Source organism: Delphinapterus leucas, chromosome 12 (genome assembly GCF_059928025.1).
Source record: "Delphinapterus leucas isolate spDelLeu-1000000601 "Yukka" chromosome 12, BTC_Dleu_Yukka2, whole genome shotgun sequence".
Taxonomy (NCBI): domain Eukaryota; kingdom Metazoa; phylum Chordata; class Mammalia; order Artiodactyla; family Monodontidae; genus Delphinapterus; species Delphinapterus leucas.
Window position 1 is genome coordinate 67,607,188 of NC_143140.1, and position 21,545 is coordinate 67,628,732.

General features: G+C 40.4%; 1 long non-coding RNA gene across 1 annotated transcript in view; it reads right to left on the reverse strand.

Moving 5' to 3' along the window:
• The window catches only part of LOC149747892 (uncharacterized), an 87,191-nt gene extending 67,733 nt beyond the window's left edge, over positions 1 to 19,458 (reverse strand). Inside the window, exon 1 of the long non-coding RNA XR_016395204.1 lies at positions 19,315 to 19,458. This is a non-coding gene — a long non-coding RNA (uncharacterized LOC149747892). The remainder of the gene's footprint in view (positions 1 to 19,314) is intronic.
• Between the last annotated feature and the right edge of the window lie 2,087 nt (positions 19,459 to 21,545).

Consider the following 21,545-nt stretch of genomic DNA (forward strand, 5'->3'; position numbering starts at 1 on the left):
GTCTCCAGTTCTGTTTTCCCCTGTTCATATACGTATATGGGCCGATTGATGGATCAACTATTTTAGCCCAAATCCCAAAATTTCCTTCAGGGGATGAGATGCCAGTCTCACAGTGTTTCACGCAACCTTAATGTCTGTAAGCAGTTCTCCTGATCTTCTCTCCCTTAACTTGATTTGTGCGGATGGGGAGGTGGGGGGTAAGCATCACCCCTCCTTTTTCCATGGAAATCAGTGGGGAATAAACAGAGGTCCCACATAAACCAACAGCATCTGACTTCAAAGACTTTTCCCAACCCTACCACTATCCCTAGGTCTTCTTTTTATAGGACTGTAAGGGAACACTGAGATGATGGCTGAGGCTGGAGGAAGGGCAGGGGATGTACTAGGATAAGGTTTGGAGGCAGCAAATTTTGCCCACTTGTTTTTAGCCTTAATAGAGAGGTCAGCTGCAAATGTTCAAGGTTCCCTATCACTGTAGAACCTATCACTGTAGAATAGGTTACTTTATGATCCTTTGCCCATAGCCTATAGCTTTAGTTGCCCAAAGCAACAGGAAAAGCCTCACTTAACAATTTTAGTATGTGTAGAACATTCAATAAGTTTTATTTTTCAGCTTGCTTTTAAAAAGTCATACAATTTCATTTATGGATACCGTATTAACCATTTCTCTATTTTTGGATAATTGTTTTCTAATTATTTTCCCTATTATAAAAAATGCTAAAATAATCACCTTTATTCTTTATGTACTCATGTTAGTATTTGCATAGAATAGATTCTTACAAGTAGGATTGCTGATCTTGTTCAAATTTTTGGATGCCTACTATCAAATTGCTCTCACCAAAATTTGAAAAAGTTTACACTCCCAGTACCAATTTCCTCATACCCTGGAAAATATTCAGTGTTATAAAGTTTTAAAACTTTTGCTGAGGACTTCTGCTCCCAGAAAGATGAAATAGATGTATTTTTCTCTATCTGACTGCTAAGTACAACTAAAAACTCTGGACATTTTATATAAAGCAAAAATAGACTTTGAAACCAGCCAGAGACCTTGGAGCCTAAGAAACAACATGGAGTAACTTTCCTGCAGTGTCAGGGGAGACCATGTGAGGAGACTGGACTTCCATCCCCACCTGGCAGTAATGTGGTGTCCCTCCACTTCCCTGCTGAGGTGGTGTTAGAGGTCTACTGGAGAATCAAGATTTTTACCACCACCCAGCAGTAACAAGACCACTGCCACTGCATTGTCAGTGGAGGCCATGTGAGGTACCAGAACTCCTACCCTGTCCAAGCAGTAACAAGGAGCACCCACCTTTGAGTCTCAGTGGAGGCCAAGTGGGTCATCTGGACTTTCACCTTTGTCTGGCAGTAACAAGGTTTGATTACAAGTAACAAAGCATTAACAAGGAACAATGGCGCCCTGCCAGAGTAGTGTCAGAAAAAGCCAGCTAAAACAGAAGGCTTAAATGAGATCCATTTTCTCAATACAAAAAGGTGCAGGTTTCAATAAAAAAATTACTATACTAAGAACCAGGAAGAACTCAAAATAAATTTAAAAAGACAATCAACATGGCAGTTCTAACTTGTGCAATAAGACAAGAAACGGAAATAAAAGGTATTCTGATTGGTAAGGAAGAAATAAAGCTGCTTGTTCTTGATGACGTGATCATCTATGCAGAAAATTCAAAAGAATCAACAAAAATATTCTAGAACTAATAAGTAATTATGGTAAGGTAGCAGGATACAAGGTTAATATAGGAAAGTCAATTGCTTTCCTATGCACCAGCAATGAATAAGTGGAATGTGAAATTAAAAACACAATACCATTTAAATTAGCACTGTCCAAAATGAAATATGTAGGTATACATCTAACAAAACCTGTGCAAGATCTATGTGAGAAAAACTGCAAAACTCTGATGAAAGAAATCAAAGAACTAAATAAATGGGGAGCTATTCCATGTTCATAGGTAGGAAAACTCAATATTGTAAGGTGTCAGTTCTTCCCAACATGGTCTCTAGATTGAATGCAATTCCAATTAAAATCCCAGTAAGTTATTCTGTGGATATCAACAAACTGATTCTAAAGTTTATATGGAGAGGCAAAAGATCCAGAATAGCCAACAGAGTATTGAAGAACAACAAAGTTAGGGCTTTCATAATCAAGGCAGTATGTATTGGTGAAAGAATAGATGGATCAATGGAACAGAATAAACAGCCCAGAAATAGACCCACCTAAATATAGTTAACTTATCTTTAACAAAAAAAGCAAAGGCAATACAATGCAGCAAAGACAAACTTTTCAACGAATGGTGCTAGAACAACTGAACATCCACATGCAAAAAAAAAAGGAATCTAAACACAGACCATACACCCTTCACAAAAGTTAACTTAAATGGATCACAGACCTATATGTAAGATGTAAAACTATAAAACTCCTGGAAGATAAAACAGGGAAAAATCTAGATGACCTTGGGTTTGATGATTTTTAGATACAACACCAAAGGCACAATATATGAAAGGAAGAATTGATAAGCTGGACTTTATTAAAACTAAAAACTTCTGCTCTGCAAAAGATACTGTCAAGCTAATAAAAAAAACAAGCCACAGATTAGGAGAAAATATTTGAAAAAGATATATCTAATGAAGGACTGTTACCCAAAATATACAGAAAACTCTTAAAACTCAACAATAAAAAAAAAATGATTAAGAAATGGGTAAAAAGAGGGGGTAACGGTGAAATGTGTAACAGGCCCAGGTAGGTAGATTTGTTATTTTAATTGCTCCCACACACCACACACAGTCTTCCAGGGGACAGGTTGCTTGCAGTTCAGAGCTCTGCTGCCCCAGGGGAACCCATCCATCAGTGGAGCAGGCAATGTGAGGGCTGGGAAGGGGAAAAAACAAAAACTAAACAAACAAAAAAAGGACAAAGACCTAACAGATACCTCACAAAAGAAGATATACAGATGGCAACTAAGCATACAAAAAGATGCTCCAGTTTATATGTTATCAGGGAAATGTAAATTAAAAACAACAATGAGATACTACAACACAGCAACAGAATGGCCAAAATCCAGAATACTAACAACACCAAATGTTAATGAGGATGTGGAGCAACCAGAACTCTCATACATTGCTGGAGTGAATACAAACTGTACAACCACTTTGGAAGACAGTTTGTCAGCTTCTTACAAAACTAAACATATTCTTTTAGCAGGAGGAGGAGAAAAGGAAGGGGAAGAGAATGAGGAAGAGGAAGAAGAAGAAAAAGAAGAGCAAGAAGAGTAAGAGGTAGGAGGTATAAGGAGCTAAATGGAAATTTTAAAACCTAAAAATACAATAACCATCAGTGGATGGGCCCAATGGCAGAATGGAGGGCACAGAGGAAAGAATCAGTGAACTAGAAGATAGGATAATAGAAATTATTTAATCTGAACAAAAGAGAGAAAATACACTGAAAAAAATTGATCAGGTCCTCAGTGTCCTGTGGGATTATAACAAAAGATCTAACATTTGTATCATCAGAGTCCTGGGAGTAAAGGAAAATGAAAACAAGACTGAAAAAGTACTCATATAATAACTAAAAGGTTCCCAAATTTGTCAAGAGACATAAACCAACAGATTCAAGGTGCTGTGAAAATATTTTGTAATTAAAGTCCATAATCAGTTAACTTCAAGTAAGAGAGATTGTCTGGATAACCTGGTTGGGCCTGATTCAATCACTTGAAAGGCCTTAAAAGCAGAGCTGAGGTTTTCCTAATCAAGAAGAAATTCTACCGGTGTACAGCAGCTTCAGACCGTGCCAAAGAATAGACTTGTAGAATGAATGCCTTATCCGCTATCATGGGATTCTACAGAACAGTGCTTCTGATAAAGGAACTCACTTCAAAGCAAATGAAATGCAGCAATGGGCCCATACTCATGGAAATCGCTGGTCTTATCATGTTCCCCATCAACCTGAAGCAGTTAGTTTGCTGGAATAGTGGAATGGCCTTTTGAAGACTCAGTTACAGCACTGGCTAAGTGACAATACCTTCCTGGGTTGGGGCAATGTCCTCCAAGAGGCAGCATATCCTCTAAATCAGTCTCCCATAACCAGGATTCACAGGTCCAGGAATCAAAGGGTGGCAATGGGAATGGCTTCACTCACGATTATCACTGATGATTCACTATCAAAGATTTTGCTACCTAACCACACAAACTTATGTTCTGCTGGTCTAGGCTGGTCTAGAGGTCCTAGTTCCAAAGGGAGGAATGGTTCCGCCAGGAGACACAACAATGATTCCACTGAAATGGAAATTGAAACTGACATCTGGCCACTTTGGGGTCCTCATGCCTCTGAATACACGGGTAAATAAGGGGTTATTCTAGTGGCTGGAGTGATTTATCCTGATTAACAAGGGAAATTGAGTTGCTACTATACAGAAAGTAAAGAAGAATATACAGGAGATACCCTAGGGCACCTGTTAGTACAGTCACTTCTCTTTATTTGTGGTAGTTATGTTCTACAAAGCCCATACAAACACTGAGTAGTAAATATTGAACCATTGTTTCCAGGGGAAATATGCCTGTATTTCACATGTATACATACATTTCTCACATAGATTACAATCTTAAATCCTAAAACAACTCATCCTGGTAAATTCCATTTTCTTTATTTCACAAAAGGAAAAATGCTACAACTATTTCAAAAAGTTTCATTTTTTTGTAAAGTGAAAATGAGGTTCAGAAATGTTAAGTGACTTGCCTGAGGCCACCCCACCAGCAGGTGCCAGAGTTGGAATTCAAACCCTGTCCAACTGGCCCCAGAGCTGGAACTTCTTGTACTATCATTGCATTGTCCTACTGGCTATATCTTCTGGTTATCTTTATATTAGAGCTGCAACAAAAAGCAGAGTGTAGCCTTGTGTATAACCTAACTTAGAAACATGCCCAGAAATTGATTCAAATTTTTCTCTGCTCTGTCCATATCTGCAAATGACCACAAAAGCCTGCTAGTCTTGATTGGAGGATTATAAGGGAATTCAAAAATACAGAATCCCTGAATAATGAGGGTCAACTGTACTATCATGCCCAGAGAAACAGAATGTATAGGATTATATAAATATGTATAAATATAAATAATATGTATATATGATTTATTATAAGAAATTAGCTCATGCAATTATGGAGGCTAAACAGTTCCATGATCTGCCATCTGCAAGCTGGAGACCCAGGAAGGCCGGTGGTGTAGTTGTAATCTGAGTCTGAAGACCTGACAACCAGGAGAGCCAATGGTATAAGCTCTAGTCCAAGGCCAAAGGCCTGAGAACCAGGGGAACTAATGGTGTTAGTCCCAATTCAAGGGCAAGAGAAGACCTATGTCCCAGTTCAACAATCAGGCAGAGAAGGTGAATTCTCTCTTTCTCTCCTATTTTGTTCTATTCAGGCCCTCAATGGATTGGATGATGCCCATCCACACTGGGGAAGTCAATCTACTTTACTCACTTTACCGATTTAAATGCTAATCTCATCTGGAAACACCCCTAGAGACAAATCCAGAAATAATGTTTAATAATGTGACCCATCAAGTTGACACATAAAATTAAGCATCATATCCTGTAATTAAATCAATGGAAAGCTGTAAAAAATCGAATTCAGCCAGGACCACTGATGGCCCAGACCCTTCAGAAATGAAGATTTGGGTCACTTCACCAGGTAAAGAACCACGACTAGCTGAGGTGCTTGCTGAGGGCCAAGGGAATATGAAATGGATAGTGGAAGAAGATAGCTATAAATACCAGCTACAACCATGTAACCAGCTGCAGAAATTAGGGCTATAATCGTTACGAGTGTTTCTTCCTGGTTTTGTTATAAATATTTTGTATATATTTTAAGCAATTATTTTTGTTTTCTTCTCTCTTATTCCTTTATCATCTAAGATATATTAATGACAATTAACTTTATATCACATTTTTAAGAATATCAAAAAGAAGAGTGAATATTACCCTAGGATTTTGCATCCTCTTCTGGAGAAAGGGTTAGTGTGTTTGGTTGTATGGAGTATGTGTGACGTCGGGTGGAAGTACGATTCTGTTGATGTCTTTATGTGGAGGTTAAGTATGGTTTATGGAGTTGTGTGTGTGTGCCAAGTAGACAAATAGTGGACTGTAATGGTCTTTTTGACATGTCCACTTGGCTAGGCTATAGTCCCCGGGTACTAAATAAAAAATCCATGATCCATTAAAGTTGACTTAAAGTAAGGGCAGTTGTCCTGGACAATTTGGATGACCCCATTCAATCAACTGAACGAGCTTAAGGTGGAGCTGAGGCTTCCTTGAAGAAAAAAAGTTCCACCTGTGGACAGAAATTTCCGCATATGCCTGAGTTTCAGCTGCCCTTCATGACAGCCTGCCCTGTGTATTTTAGACGTGCCTAGACAGCCCCCACAATCGCATAAGCCAACTCCTTGCCATAAATCTCTTAATATATGTCTCCTACTGGTTCTGCTTCTCTGATATACGTGCCAAAAGAGAATTAAGGATGCAGATAGAATTAAGCTTGCCATTCAGCTGCAGCTGACTTTAAGATAGGGGGCTTTAGCTTAGATTGCCCAAGTGAGCCCAATGCAATCTGATGCAGCATGAGAAAGACTGGACTGCCATTGCTGGTGTTGAAGATAGAAAGGAGCCATGAGCCAAAATGGTGGCAGCCTTTAGAAACTGGCATCGATGAGGAAACTGATTCTCCCCTAAGCTTCCAGAAGGAATGCAGCCCTGCTGACATCTTGATTTTAGCCCAGTGAAACCAACTTCAAACTTCTGACCCCCCAAACTGTAAGATAATAAATTTCTGTTGTCTTAAGCCACTAGGTTTGTTTGGTAATTTGTTACAGCTGCAATTAGAAACAAACATACCAAATATATGAAGTCTGTCTTAAAGTTTTCCTTAGACTCAGAGAGTGATATAGATACATACACATATATAGTTTAGAAATATATATAGTTTATAATTATATTGTTTATATATAAATATAATTTAGATTATAAATATATAAATTATTAATATGAATTTTGATATAAAAATTATAGCATTGACTTTATTCTTTATAAAAGAAATTCATAAAAATAATTACCATTAGGATTAGTCTCGCATAAGAGAATGTTCATATAGAAGCTTTCACTGAGGCAGTACAAGATAACAGATGTTAAGATTCACAACAGATCCCCCTATAAAGAATCAAGAATATGAAAGGGACAGGAAAGTGTGGAGAGAAAGGAGATTGTCATGTGAAGACTCTCTTTGGAAGAAGATATTGCATGTGGTGTAGGGCTCAGCTGAGAGCCCCACCTCACCCCAAACCAAGGAAGCAAGCAGGAACCTGCCATACTGGGGGATGGGGAGCCTCCCCAGAGCTTTAGGTGTTATTCCTGTGGGGGGAGGATAGGACTGGCTCCCCCTGAGGTCACAGAGATTAACATCCCCTGTGGCAGGTCCAAGAGTCAGATACTTGCTGGGATCTATATACCCAGAGCCTGTCCCCCTATAGGAGAGAGTAAGCAGGCATGAGGTTACCATGGGTCCAGTCCCAGCACACCGCCTGGAGAGGCAGAGGGGCAGTAAGTTACAGTCCACATATAGAAACTGAAGTGGCCACCTGATGTAAAGATGCATCTGTCTGGGACAAGGCACAGTGCCCATAAGAGAAAGGTTGGGGTCAGGTTATAATGATACTCTGTTCCGATAATAACTTTCCTTTCCCTTACTAGTCTCCAGACCCACTGCTTCCTGTTTCAACTTTTGGGGGTCAGGAACTGGCAGGGTGAGGGGGTTAGAGGAAGAGAAAAAAGGGAGGAGAGATTGAGATGAAGCCAACTATAATTCTAGAATGCTACAAGTCAGCCAAATTAAATCAACTAATAACTGGTACAGGCATAACATTTGCAGGTTCCCATCAATATTGATTTGCCCATTTAGTGAAATGTATATATCTGAGCCAAGGATGGATTGACAAAAGGGACGTGATCGACATAGAAAAGCAAACTCTCCATTCTATTCAGAACTTCCCAGAGAGATATAAGAAACAGAGGAAATTTTTTCACAAGAAAGGTACTTTGATGGTAGAGCAGAGTTCACTGGGTTTCCACAGAAGTTGGATTAAGGACCCACCTTTATAGTCAGTGTCCAATCAGAGAGCAGAAACCATATAGTTATCTGAACAGGGAAAATTTAATTTAAAAAGTTATTAACTACAGCAGAGGATTAACTAGAAAGGGAGAACCCTGGGGCTGATGGGGCTTACCCACAGAGGGAAGAAACTTGTAAGAGAGGCCCCCTTCCCAAGGCTAGGATTCAGTTTTTACCGAGGAAGTCCACCAGAGAAGATTTCTGTGCTGCTCTGGACCACAGCTGGTCCACAGGTGCTTGGAGCAGAGGCTGGCAAGCAAGGAATTTCAGCTGGGACCAGCATGCAAGGAACGATCTTCTGGGGTGGAGGCAAACAGAGGCTGGCAAACTGGAATCCTTGGCTGGAAGTCACTGGGAATTGGACCTCTGGGAATGCTACAAGGGAAAACCATCCACAAAAGGTGCCATACCTCAGAAGTTGTTGTAAAGCCACCAGAGATGCTGGGTGGAAGCCCCTGCAGAGAGGTGCTATGTTCTGTTGGCCACTGGACTCTGCAGGTTGCCACACACGCTGCAGGAGCCTGGCCTGCAGAAGCTGGCCCACGAAGGAGGCTGCTAGAAGGAGCACAAATGGGTGAAACAGAAAGGGTACCTTTCCTCCTTCAGTGTCCCTCCTGCGCCCTCTACTGACAAAGCTTAATATCCCACCAGCTGCAAAGGAGAGATGCTTATAAAATCTAGCTCCGGAACACTGGATTTAGAGCTGAGCAGGCAAAAGGGTGGATCTGGAGCTGAGAGGCAATACCTTGATAACTGGAACACTGGCAAAACCATTCTTTTCCTGTGTTTTTATTTGTCTGTTCATCAGACAAAATGGATCTGTAAATCAACTTCCCAGGTATCTAAACCCTAAGGTTTCTTTAGACACCACCATCACCACCACCATCATCAAAGAATTCCAGGGCAACAAAAACCAGTTTTTGAGATTTGCTCTAGGACAGATGCTTGCATACATTATCTCCCTGATGCAGGATAACACAATCTACACTGTTATATATTGAATAGTAAGCAGTATGTAAGTATATGCTACTGTTCTTCTTACTTTAACAAACATATGAGGAAACTAAAGTTCAAGAACACACAGCTAGTAACTGATGGATCTAAAATTCTAAGCCTAGGACCATCTCACTAGAAAATTGCTGCTGTGTTCACTAACTCAGCCTTTCGCACCAAGAGACTAATTTTTGTGCGATGTGCTAAGAAATTCCATGTTCTAGGCTAAAATTTGGTGCCTCAACTAAGGTCCTGCCTTTGAGAAATCCTGCTGGCAAGAATCTGTTACTTTTAGGACAACATCTTTTCCAAGAATGCGTTAAAAAATGAAATAGAAGTGCTGGTTTTCTTTAAGAAATTTGATAGCTCCATTGTGATTACACTTAAAGTATAGTGGTACACACATCTCCCCTGCTGGGAGATTTTATCAGCCTAACATCTATGGCGCAGTGAGTAAATGCTAGGCATTGTGCTAAGTTCTGTGCATGCCTTTTGCTGTGTAATCTTTGCCACAGCCCTGTGAGTACGGTTAGTAGTCCCATTTTCAGATAAGAAAACTGAACATTGGAGAAGTTGAATAATTTCACCAAGTTATCACATAAGTGGTGGCACTGGAATTTGAATCCAAAATAGGTCTAACTCCAGAGCTCAAGTTCATGATCATGAAGCCAGGGCCCATCCAGTTACCCTGTGTTGTACACTTTCTTTATTTCAAATATTCTATATTTTTAAGTTTTAAAAATAAAAAATGGGCTTAATACATTTTTCAGTTGCTTTTGATTAATGAAAGAGATTGCTCCCTTGAGATGATTAGACTTCTTTAAGAATGTTAAGCAGTCTTAGAGGGGGAAGCCCATTTCTAACCCTGTTAGATTAGCAGGGAAAGAAGAGTTTCTGATATGGTGCCCCTTGCCCATTTTCATTAATTCCAAGTGAGGTAGGGCAGACATGTGGACACTTGACATGAGCAATTTACAGTTGTCTAGGATGAAGATAGCAGCTGATACGGCAAATATTTTGGCGAAATTATTTTTCATTGCCTTTCTTCTTACCCTACGTCTGGTTATTAGTGGCATCCCAGCCACAGAGCGGGCCTCTATGCAACTCAAGCAGTGATTCCTCTTGGGCCCCCCTTTATTTTTAACCAAAAAAAGATCTCAGTGCCCATTTCTGTGACACTCAAACTAGAGCAAATCTATTTAAATATTTGCTTCACTTGGCATTCATTAAATTCTGTTTAGTTAAATTATCTCATTTATATAACATGGCTATCATGCCAAAAGTATCTGATTGTGAAAAAGGTAGGAACAAAGAGAATTTTAAGAATTTAATATCTTATATTTTGTTTTATCAAATAAAATTATGCATATCTAGCCATATTTTTAAATGAAAACTATAGATTCCTAAGTGCCTTCCATAGACCTTTCAATCTATGGACATGGGTCAATTATAATATCTTCCTGGGACTTCAGGCAGCTACATGGCTAGGTCCAAAAGTTGTAATTACTAAAAGTTGGTAATTACTGTTCTAACTAATGGAAATTTCACCTTGTGTAATTTCCCCAATTCTCACACTTCTCTGTGTGAACTCCACCTTTCTGTTCAAGTATCACACCACACGATGGCAGCCTTGTCTCTCATTTCCTCTTCTGTATTTTCAAGGAGGGATCCTCATTGTTACTGAATGAGTAGTAAGTTTGGGAAGAAACCAACTGATTCAGACCGAAGTTTCTGGAGGACACTAGTAGGAAAAATAGTGTGGGCCCTTATTTCCTTATTTATGGAACTGAATAGATCTCCAAACTCTGATTTATGATTCCAAAGGTGACTTGCCACTGAACTTGAATCTATGAAGATTGTGAGAAAAGGACGATGGGACAAAGCCTTCAGGAGCAAGCTGACCAGCACAGGTGAAGAGTAAGGAAGTAATGAGGGAGGGCATGAAGTGAGGTGTTCCCAGCATTTCCCCAAAGGAAGGTAATAAAACAAGCTCAGCAAACCTCTTTGAATGTTTGAGGGTCTCCAGGGCAAAAGAAATTAGGGAGATTGTGATGGAAGTTATAAATGACCTAGAAAACACTGGTTGTGTTCAATTTCCATACCCTAGAAAATGTACTAAAATCAATCATTATGTATAAAACCACCATCTCAGAGGAAAACCAGAAAGCATCAATTCCTAATGAAAGTAACTCTAACAGCTCCTCCTACGAAAAATACAAAAACACTCCAATCCAATCAGGGCATAGTTTCAGAGGAAAATCAATAACTAATCAGTAATATTGTAACTCTTCTGAAGAAAAAATAAGATGATAGGAAGATAACAGGTTCTTCCCTGGTGGCGCAGTGGTTAAGAATCCGCCTGCCAATGCAGGGGACATGGGTTTGATCCCTGGTCCGGGAAGATCCCACATGCCGCGGAGCAACTAAGCCCGTGCGCCACAACTACTGAGCCTGCGCTCTAGAGCCCGCAAGCCACAACTACTGAGCCTGCATGCCACAACTACTGAAGCCTGCACGCCCTAGAGCCTGCGCTCTGCAACAAGAGAAGCCACCGCAGTGAGAAGCCCACGCACCACAACGAAGAGTAGACCCCGCTCACTGCAACTAGAGAAAGCCCGTGTGCAGCAATGAAGACCCAGTGCAGTCAAAAAAATAATAAAATAAAATTTATAAAAACAAAGAAAAAGAAAGATAATAGTCTGCATGGTGTCTAAAATAGGGGAGACAGAGAAGAATTTAAAATGTCTTTTGCAGCATTGTTTAGGAGAGAAGGTCTTGACCGCATTACATATATATTTGGTCCATTTGAAGTGAATGTATTTTTTCAGCTTTCTTGGAGTTTCTTCTGTTTTTCTTTCTCTAACTTGATACTTCCCATATCAATTTTCAGGCTTTCTTCTTTAAAGCAAGTAAAACTTGTTAATTATGTTGATTAAAACTTCTATAGCTCTATTCACAGATGTAGAGAACAAATGTATGGACACCAAGGGGGGGAAGTGGTGGGAGTGGGCAGGGGAGGGGTGGTGGGATGAACTGGGAGATTGGGATTGACATGTATACACTAACATGTATAAAATAGATAACTAACAAGAACCTGCTATATAAAAGATAAAATAAAATTCAAAACAAAAAACTATAGCTCTATTAATTTTTAACTGCTTTATAGTTCAATAAATCAGAGAGATTTATAGGGATATCTTCTCTGATCTAAATTTGTCAATTTCTCATCATCAATTTTGTTTTTGTTTTGACAATATTAATATGGCTACTGGTTTTTAATGTTTAGCATTTTTCTGGAATCATTTGCATTTTTTAGCTTTCACTCTTTCTGTTCTTTAAATGTAAAGAATATTTTGCAAACAATATAGTTCTCCTGGTATTTTTATTTTTTAATCCACCAGAACAATCTCTATTTTTTAACTGGTGAGCTTAATATATTTATAGACAGAATATAGTTGAATTATTTTTAATCTATTACTATATTTTCTGATTTTTTGCATGAGAGGTTAATCTATTTACATGTATTATGTTTACTGGAAATTTAGAATTTGTTTCCACTATCTTACTTTATGATCTCTTTTGCTCTACTATTTCTGTGTTTTCTTTCTCTCTTGACTTTATATCTGTTTGTTTTGTTGTTTAATTTTGGCCTTCTATTAGATGGGAATTTATAGTCTATTTTTTACTTTTTATAATAGCAATAGTCTTCTAGTGATCTTATTTAACAACTCAACAATGTCTAACGTTCAGCATACCTTAACTCCTCTTTTAAACAATACAAATCTAAGGACACTCTTTTTGCATCAGACTCCACTTTGCTCTCCCAACTTACTTGAACTGCTAAAAAGCATGAGGGAATTTCCAGAGTAGAAATCAAGTAGATAACTTTCTCACCACTAGAGGGCAAGATGCATTTTCAAAATAAGTTTTTATTTTATATATTTCAAAATAATGTTATTATTTATCTAAGTTGTGAATTGAATTATTAATCAAAGGACCAAGTAAATTTTGTTTCAAGAAGGTGGCCTAAAAACATATTTACCTCCTTAGTCTTTCAAAATTCAATTAAACTAACAGAAGAAATACAAATAAAAATTAATTCAGAGCACTAAAAAGGAGTCTATGATGCCAGAAGACTAGAGCACTGGAGAATTTCTGAACCGTATAAAGGAAATGTCACACTACAGTGTTAATTTTGAGGAGGGATGGGATGGTAGGAGGTGGGGGACTAAAGGAGACTTCACTTTGTGTATGCTTGTGTTGTCTGAATTTCTACTGAGAAATGTATTCATGTATTACATGTGTCGAATGAAAGATTACGTAGTCACTTTAAAATAAACTATATGGATAGAGATTTGATGATAAAACCTAATAGAGCTGAGGATCTTTGAAACCCATGCATTCGACAAATGTCAAGAACTTCTTCAAAACGGAGCTAAAATCAGAGACAGTGGAGATCCTTAATCCATGTGGAAATTATTTTTGTTACTAAATAAAGATATGACTATATATTTTTCGAATAGATAGCCAACTGTCTCAATACCATCTATGGATAGTTTATCCTGTTCCAACAGAGTTGAAATGTCACCTTTATCACTTTGTAGATTTCTTTAAATACATGGATCTGTATTTTCTATTCTTTTCCACTCATATTTTTGCCCATTCCTGCCCGAAGTATACTTCATTAATTATTATTGCTTTTTAATGTGTTTTTATATCTGGAAGTATAATATTCCCTCTTTTGCAAAATTGTCTATGTTATGCTCTTGCGTTTTCTTTTTCAGATGAAATTTAGAATCTGATTAGTTTCATTAAAAAATTATTGCTGGCTATTGATTGGGATAACATTAAATTTATAGATACAATTGAGGAGAAATGACTTCTCTATACCACTGAACTTTCCAGCCAATCACTTGCTTCTCTTTTCTCTCCAACTTCTGTCTCCATGTCGGCTTTGTTACCTCCTAGTGATTATCATTCTCTGCCTTACAGAAGAGGATACGTCAGCCTGTTGCCCTCATTTCACACCTTCCCAGTTTCACTACCAAAAAAGGAAATTGTTCTTTTTCCTAGCTGCATCTCAATAAACAAAACTCTTTGATTTGACTTGGTCATATGTCCTCTTCCCAACCAATCACAGGAGCCAGGAAAGTGGAGTCGTGAATCCAATCAGGAGACATAAATCACACAGTAATTTGAGCAGAGACAGTACAACATAATTCTTATCTATAACAGGGGATTGGAGTATTGCAGAATTGGCTAGTGTGAAATAAAGAAAACTCTAAGGAATACAAGAATAGTGCAAATAAGGAACAGATGCCACCTCTAGGTCTGAGATGGAACACCCAAGAGAAAAGCCCTCCATGGCTGAGCTCCAGACCTTGTTGGAGAGGGCATGGCCATGGCTTACCAAGTGACACAGAATTTGCTATGATGCTTGACAGAAAAAATTCACTGGAAACTGGCCCTGGGTGCTGGGGAATGTAGTTCACAAGGTGATGACTGACTGGAGGCAATATCCTACAATACCCAGTGATGAGGAGATTTGGAGGTAGCTGCAGGAGCTAGGAACTGCGGGAGCTGCATGTGTTGCAGGAAGCAGACACTCAAGCAGACACTTTGTAGGAGCCCCGTGCACTACAGGAACCTGTGACTACTTAGCTTCCATATGCACCTGTCTATGATAAATCAATGCTGTGTTGCTATGTATTCTAGTAAGATACTGCTATCCTTCTTACAAGTGAACGTCTCACCTTTTCCCCAAAATGAGGAGACAGACTCCTAGGATTCATTGTATCCACCGCTGCCTGTATTGATTAATCCTCAAATTCAGTCACAGTTCCACTGAATATTCTGTTACCTAAAGACTTGATTGTAAAGCTAACTTCTATAGTAAGTTGCACTGTGGCCTCAAAATATATGTCCAAGTCCTAACCCTCAGTACCTGTGAACATGACCTTATTTAGAAATAGGGTCTTTGGAGATAAATTAAGGATCTAGAGAAGAGATTATCCTGATTTAGAGGGGGCCCTAAATCCAATGCTACTGTTCCTTATATGAGAAGAAAGAGGGGGATCTGAGACACAGAGAGAAACAGAGAAGACGATATGAAGATGGAGGCGGGATTGAAGTGATATGTTATAAACCAAGGAATGCCAAGGATTACCAGGCAGCCAGTCACCAGTAACTAGGAGAAAGACATGGGACATATTCTTCCTCAGAGCTTCCCAAAGAAACCAACCCTGCCGATACCTTGATCTCAAAATTCTGTCTTCCAGAATTGTGAGAGAACAAATTTCTGTTGTTTTAAGCCAGCAAGTTTGTGGTACTTTGTTACAGCAGCCCTAGGAAACGAATACAACTTTGACAACTTCAATATAAAATAAAAATCGGAAGGAGAGAAAGGAAGAAAACGATTAGTAAATACAAATAAACACATGGATATAACAAGTCAATAGATAATATACAAAGATACTGCAGTCCCTGTTTCTGTAATTGTTCACAAGATCATAATTCGTATCTATGGCTTCCATTTTCCTCTAACTATTCCGTATTTCCCCTGCCCTCAGTCAGAACCTCAACTGGTTGGGATCCTTTACTTAGTGAAATGACCCAGATCTTCATTTTCAAAGGTTCTGAGTCCTCAAGAACTCTACTTTTTACTTTTGGTTGCTTTAATTTTTCATTATCCTTAATACTAGACATGCAAGTACTAAGACAATGCCCAGAAAATCTTTTGGGCTCCAGGCTGTCCTCCTTGCCTCCATTGTGTAGAATAAGCAAGCCAATTTCCCCTTGGTAATCAGGATCAATCACTCCAGCCAGTAGATTACCCCGTTTTTGCTTTTTGTTTCAGTGGTATAAGGAACCCCAAATGACCAGTTGATAGCCTCATCTTCCAATTTACTGGAACCTTTGCATCTCCTGAAGGAAACATTCTCCCCTTGGGGACAAATATCTCCACACCAGCAGCAGTCAAAGTTTTTAGGTAAGGGAAGAAAAATCCTCAGAGTGAAAAGAGACACTCCCACTGCCACACCTTGATTCAAATGTATTCTGACTGTAGGAGGGAGAGTACCATATAATGGTCTCTGACTCAAAACATATCCGGTAAAACAGAATCCCATTTCTCCAGAGTGTTGCCTCCCAACTGGATCATAACAGTGTCGTCAGTAAGTCATTTCACTTTTCAGTTAAGCCAGCTGCTTCCAAGTGATGGTGTATGTAGTAAGATCAGTTAATTTCATAGACATGGACCCATTGCTACACTTCCTTTGCTGTAAAACAAGCACCCTGATCAGATGCAGTGTTGTGTGTAATGTACCAGTGGTAGATAAACCATTTTGTGAGTTCACAGACAGTGGTGTTGGCAGAAACATTATGAGCAGTCAAGGCCAATCCATTTCTAGAACATGTACTTATTCCCATGAGGATGAATCTTTGCTCCCTCAATGATGGAAGAGGTCCAGTGTAATCAACCTGCCAGATGGCTGGTTCATCACCCTGGGGACTGGGACCGTATCAGGGAGTCAATGTTGTTTTCTGCTTTTGCAAAATTAGGCTCTTGGCAGTAGCATCAGCTAGGTGAGCCTTAGTATTGGAAAATCCAGGTTGCTGAGCACATGCACAGCCTGCATCCCTACAACTATGGCCACTTTGTTCATGAGCCCATTGAGCAAGCACTGGGGTGGCTAGGCAAAGAGGCTGGCTGACACCCACAGAGTGCACCATTTTATCCACCTGATTATTGAGTCTCCTCTACAGTGGGTACCTTTAATGTGCATTCAGATAGGACACAGATATCTTCACAGTCTGTGACCATTCAGAGAAATCCATTCATATACCTCTTCCCCATACTTCCTCATCTCCAATCTTCCAATCCCATTCCATCTAGAAAAACCATTAGCAACTGCCCATTCTGGTCATCCCTCACTCCAGACATGGTGAATAAACAAATATACTATTTGAATTATGCCCACTTAGAAGATTTTCCTTCACCACTGACTGTCCTTCAGACCCCTGAGTGGGGCTGGGGAAGCCACCTGTGCCGCAGGAGGTGGATTCTAGAAAAACCTTCCATGCTTCAGGTGCCTGGCAGGGAAGCACACTGGAACCAGGAAGCAAAACCTTTTCCTCCTTCAGTGTTGCTCCAGCACTTTTTCTACTGACAAAGTGTAACACTGTGATAACTAACAAAAGAAGAATATTCAATGGGTCGAGATCTACCTTCACAGAACAGGCACAAAGACTGAATTTGGAATGAAGAGCCATAACTCAATTACAGTACAGATACTATATAGTTGCCTTAGCTCAGCTCAGAAACCCATTGCTCTATCGATCACTGTGGCTACTGCATGTCCCATTTGGACACATATTAGATTGGAGGTAGATAAAGAGTAGAAGTAGTTGCCCCAAATAGAAGGGAAGAGTATTCTTCCCAAAGTAAGAGGGGAGCTCTGGGTTGACAAAACAATAAATGTTCCCTTCACATCACCCTTGGCTGTTCGGTGTATTCATACACACACACACACACACACACACACACACACACACACACACACACACACTGATTTCTCCATAGCTATAGTTTCTCTTAACATAAAGCAATGATCCATACACAATTGACAATGTACTCAATCCCTACCCAGTGGGAGGCGAAAACTCAGTCATACCCAGCCCAAATTCAGGGTCTTTGGGTGTAGTCAATCTTGATCGGGTCCAAATGTAGCTAAAGGATGAATAATAAAGTTTTCCCCAATGCACAAGTATACAATAAAGGAGGTGGAAGATGGGATAACAAAAACTAACGAGAAACGGCAAAAAGGAGATGCAATACGTGATGGCTGTGAGATTACACCGTATCCTGGTGGACAAGAGTAACAAGGGTAAGAAGCACCTCTCTTCTCCAGCAGAGGACTGAGATATCTGGTGAGCCAATCAAAGCGCCAAGATTTCCTTTATCTATTATCCTGAAAGACCCTGCCTTAGAGGAATAGTGAGAAGGAATCTCCTGGGACTGCCCCAGCAAGCGAATTCATCTTTCTACAGAGACAGAGACTGGGACATTGTCTTTGAGACAGCATACCAGGAGATGCCTTCTGCCAGGCTGAGGATTTTCTGGCTATACCTTCAAACAGTGTCATTTGGAGGAAATCCATTAGCTTGTTAACAGAAATCTCACTGAAATGTAAGCTTTGAATATGGACTCTGCCCTTCCTGCTTCTCTCCCTTGGAAACTGGCCTGGCCTCTGTATCATTCTCCCTAGATCTTAGTTCTCTGTCTTTGCCACAGACACTACGCTATCTGAGCGCAGAGGGAGGGAACAGCTGGGGTCATAAAGCCAGGTTACAGTATCACATTCTGTCCTTTAAGTTGCACACCACTCAACTGGCATAATGGGAGGAATTACTTTTTCAGCTGGTGTACAGAGTGTACAGCAGGGGATATTCGAGTAGAATCCTGAGAAATGAGGATCCCCAACTCCACTGTTCTGCTGGGACTCTGCATTCCTAGCTAGCATGTTAACTTTATGTGGGGCAGAAAATTTTGTTGTTTCAATTGGCAGAGTAGATATTATCTAATCCCTACCGGTACGGGATAACTAAATCACTGGCAGAAAGGACTCCTCTTAACAACGCTGTCTAAGTACCACCCCACTATTGCCTGTCTCTTCAGAAAGGCTGTGCTGAACCACAGTTTGTCTCTCTCAAAGCACTAAGGGAGACAAGCAGTAGCCAACATATTCCAATAACCTGATTTTTTCTTAACCAAGTTCATAAAGCTGGAGCCTTAGTGGGCATAACTGTGGTGAAGGATCAGTGTTTTGGTTTGTTTGTTTTTATTTACCAACCCAACACAGACAAGTGTTTTCATAAATACAAAACTGCACGCTTAGATGTCACAGTAATGTCAGATTATTGAAAGTTTCAAAATGCTCCTCTTGATTTCTATACCTATTTTATTGTTGATCAGTAGTTTACAAACTGGCTTTTGTCTATAAATCACATTTTTAGTAGCACATATCTAACTGATAAGGTTTACTGTTTTCCCAGCCTAGATATCAATTTCTGTATTAATGGAGAGGCTTGGTTCAGAACATACGCTGTATATTCTAATCTTACCTGGCACCTGAATAATGAATAATATTATAATCTTACCTGGATCTTGAATAATGGAGCACATTATAAGACCAGTGAAGCCCATGGGCTTTATCTCATTGTCTTACTTCTTTCATCTTGAAATGAATTCCTGGGTCAGAGGAATGGTGTTTGAGCTAAAGCGTTCAATGAGTCTATGGAGAACGGTGCCTGCAGTAAAATCAAACCCAATTCCAGAATAAGGAAATACTGTAATGAGACAGATTGTGGACTGATCTGTGACAAAAGGGGGTCCAAAGCAACTGACATGCTTGATACCAGGTATATTGCTGGTCTCCTGCAAGGAGGGTGCCTCATAAAGACCATAGTCACCATTGCTGTAAAGCTGACTTTTCAGCAGTGGCAGTAATCGTTGGGATAGAGCCTTTCCCCTGCCACTTCCTTGGTAAATCAGACCATGCCACTCTACAGCTTAAACCCCTTCACTTCCACTAGCACTTGAAAGAAAATCCAAACTCCCTTCTGCATGGTCTGCAAGGCACTGAACGTTCAAGGCCTTAGTTTCTCTCCAACTTCATCTCATGTCCTCTACCCCCAGCTCTGATCATGATGGCCCATCCACTCTAATACTCCAGCACAGCAAATTCTAGCCCATACTGTTCCCTCCGCCTGGAACACTATGTGCATCCCTTGCACTCCCATCCCTTTCAGATAACAGTTAAAATGTTACTTCCCGTAACAGTTAAAATGTTACTTCCCGAAAGTCATCTCCTCACTACCCAGCAGACATTACTCTCTAACCCAGCCTCTTCTTCATTTTCTTCATCACACATATTCTTGTTCATTTTCTTCATTAAATAATTATAATACAAGCTATAATTATTGAATATATTCAAAAAATAAATTAGTAAAGAAAATGAAACAAAATGGAAGTTCCATAATTCTACAGTGCTTTTAAACATCAGATATTTTACTGAACAGTCAGAGTGGGAAGCAAAAGATCTAGAGGCATCCTTGAAGACCCCGTAAGTAGTGAAACACTCAAATGGTTGTCTACTCCCAAATCCCCCAGAAGTCAGCCCAAGTCTTTTCAAAAGGACTGTGGTGTTATCATTTTTCATGCAGGATTCACACCAATCAGAGGCCAGGTACTCATGAGCCCGCCTCATGGCCTTTTATTAAATTAGAGCTGCCCACTGGCCTCATCCAGGGCCAGAGGCTTCTGACTGCAGCCCAGCCCTGGAGCAGAGGCCTATGCCGGCCTGGGAGTGGGGCTCTGGGGGCGCCGCGGGGCCCCGCGCTCCCTGGAGTTCCCAGGGCCGTTACTCGGGTCTCGCTCCCACAGGCAGCGCCTTTCACGTCACCCCGCGAGGATCCTCGAGGACCCCAGCGCAGCCGTTCAAACTGGCGAATGTGCACCCCTGGGAGTCCCCCGGGTCAGTTCACGGCTACTTGGGAGCACAGCCGAGGAAGGGTCTCAGTCCCAAGCGCCCAGCTTCCACGTGAGCCGAGCCGCCGCTGCTCCTACCCAGCGCCCCAGTCCCAGCCTGCAGCCGCCCTCCTCTCCCACCTCTCGCATCCTTCTTGGATCCGGCTACGCCGCTTAGAAGCCTCGGAAGTGCCTCCCGGCTCCCAAGGCAGAATCCTGATCGCAAACCCAAGCTGAGTAAGGAATATCGAAGGGACAGGCGACAGAAGTTTGACCTAAACTCCCTGCGTTATCTATCTATCTATCTATCTAATCTATCAATTTACCCGTGTATCCATTCTTTCATCTTTCATATCCTATCGCTCTATTTTAGGACTAGGATTAGAATTCATTCATGAGAGTTTGATCGCGAAGTCGTAAATTAACGCGAAAAAGCGAAGTAGGACTTTTTCACAGAAAATGTCTTCGTTAGAATTAGAAAAAAAAATAGTTCTTAGGGCTAGCTTCTATAATTATGTTGAATGGTGAACCTTTTCTATAAATTGAATGAGCTAACGAAAGTTCCAAGGTTTTGGCAAAAAACAAACAAAAAACCCTAAAATCCGTTTATATTATACTTTACACCAGAAATTACGTGCACATGTTTAGCTACCAGCTAAAAATGTACAAGGGATACATAGTTTTCTCGAAATCTTTTCAAGCGGTTCTCAAGCACAAGTCTAGCCTAGTCCACACCCACCAGCCCCACCTCGCCAAGCTCTCCAGCAGGCCGGGCCGGACCTGGGCACCAGGAAGGAGGAAAGGAAAACGGAGGAAGGGGCGGGGGAAAGTGACGGGAGCAGTGAGAGCCGGAAGTGGTTGG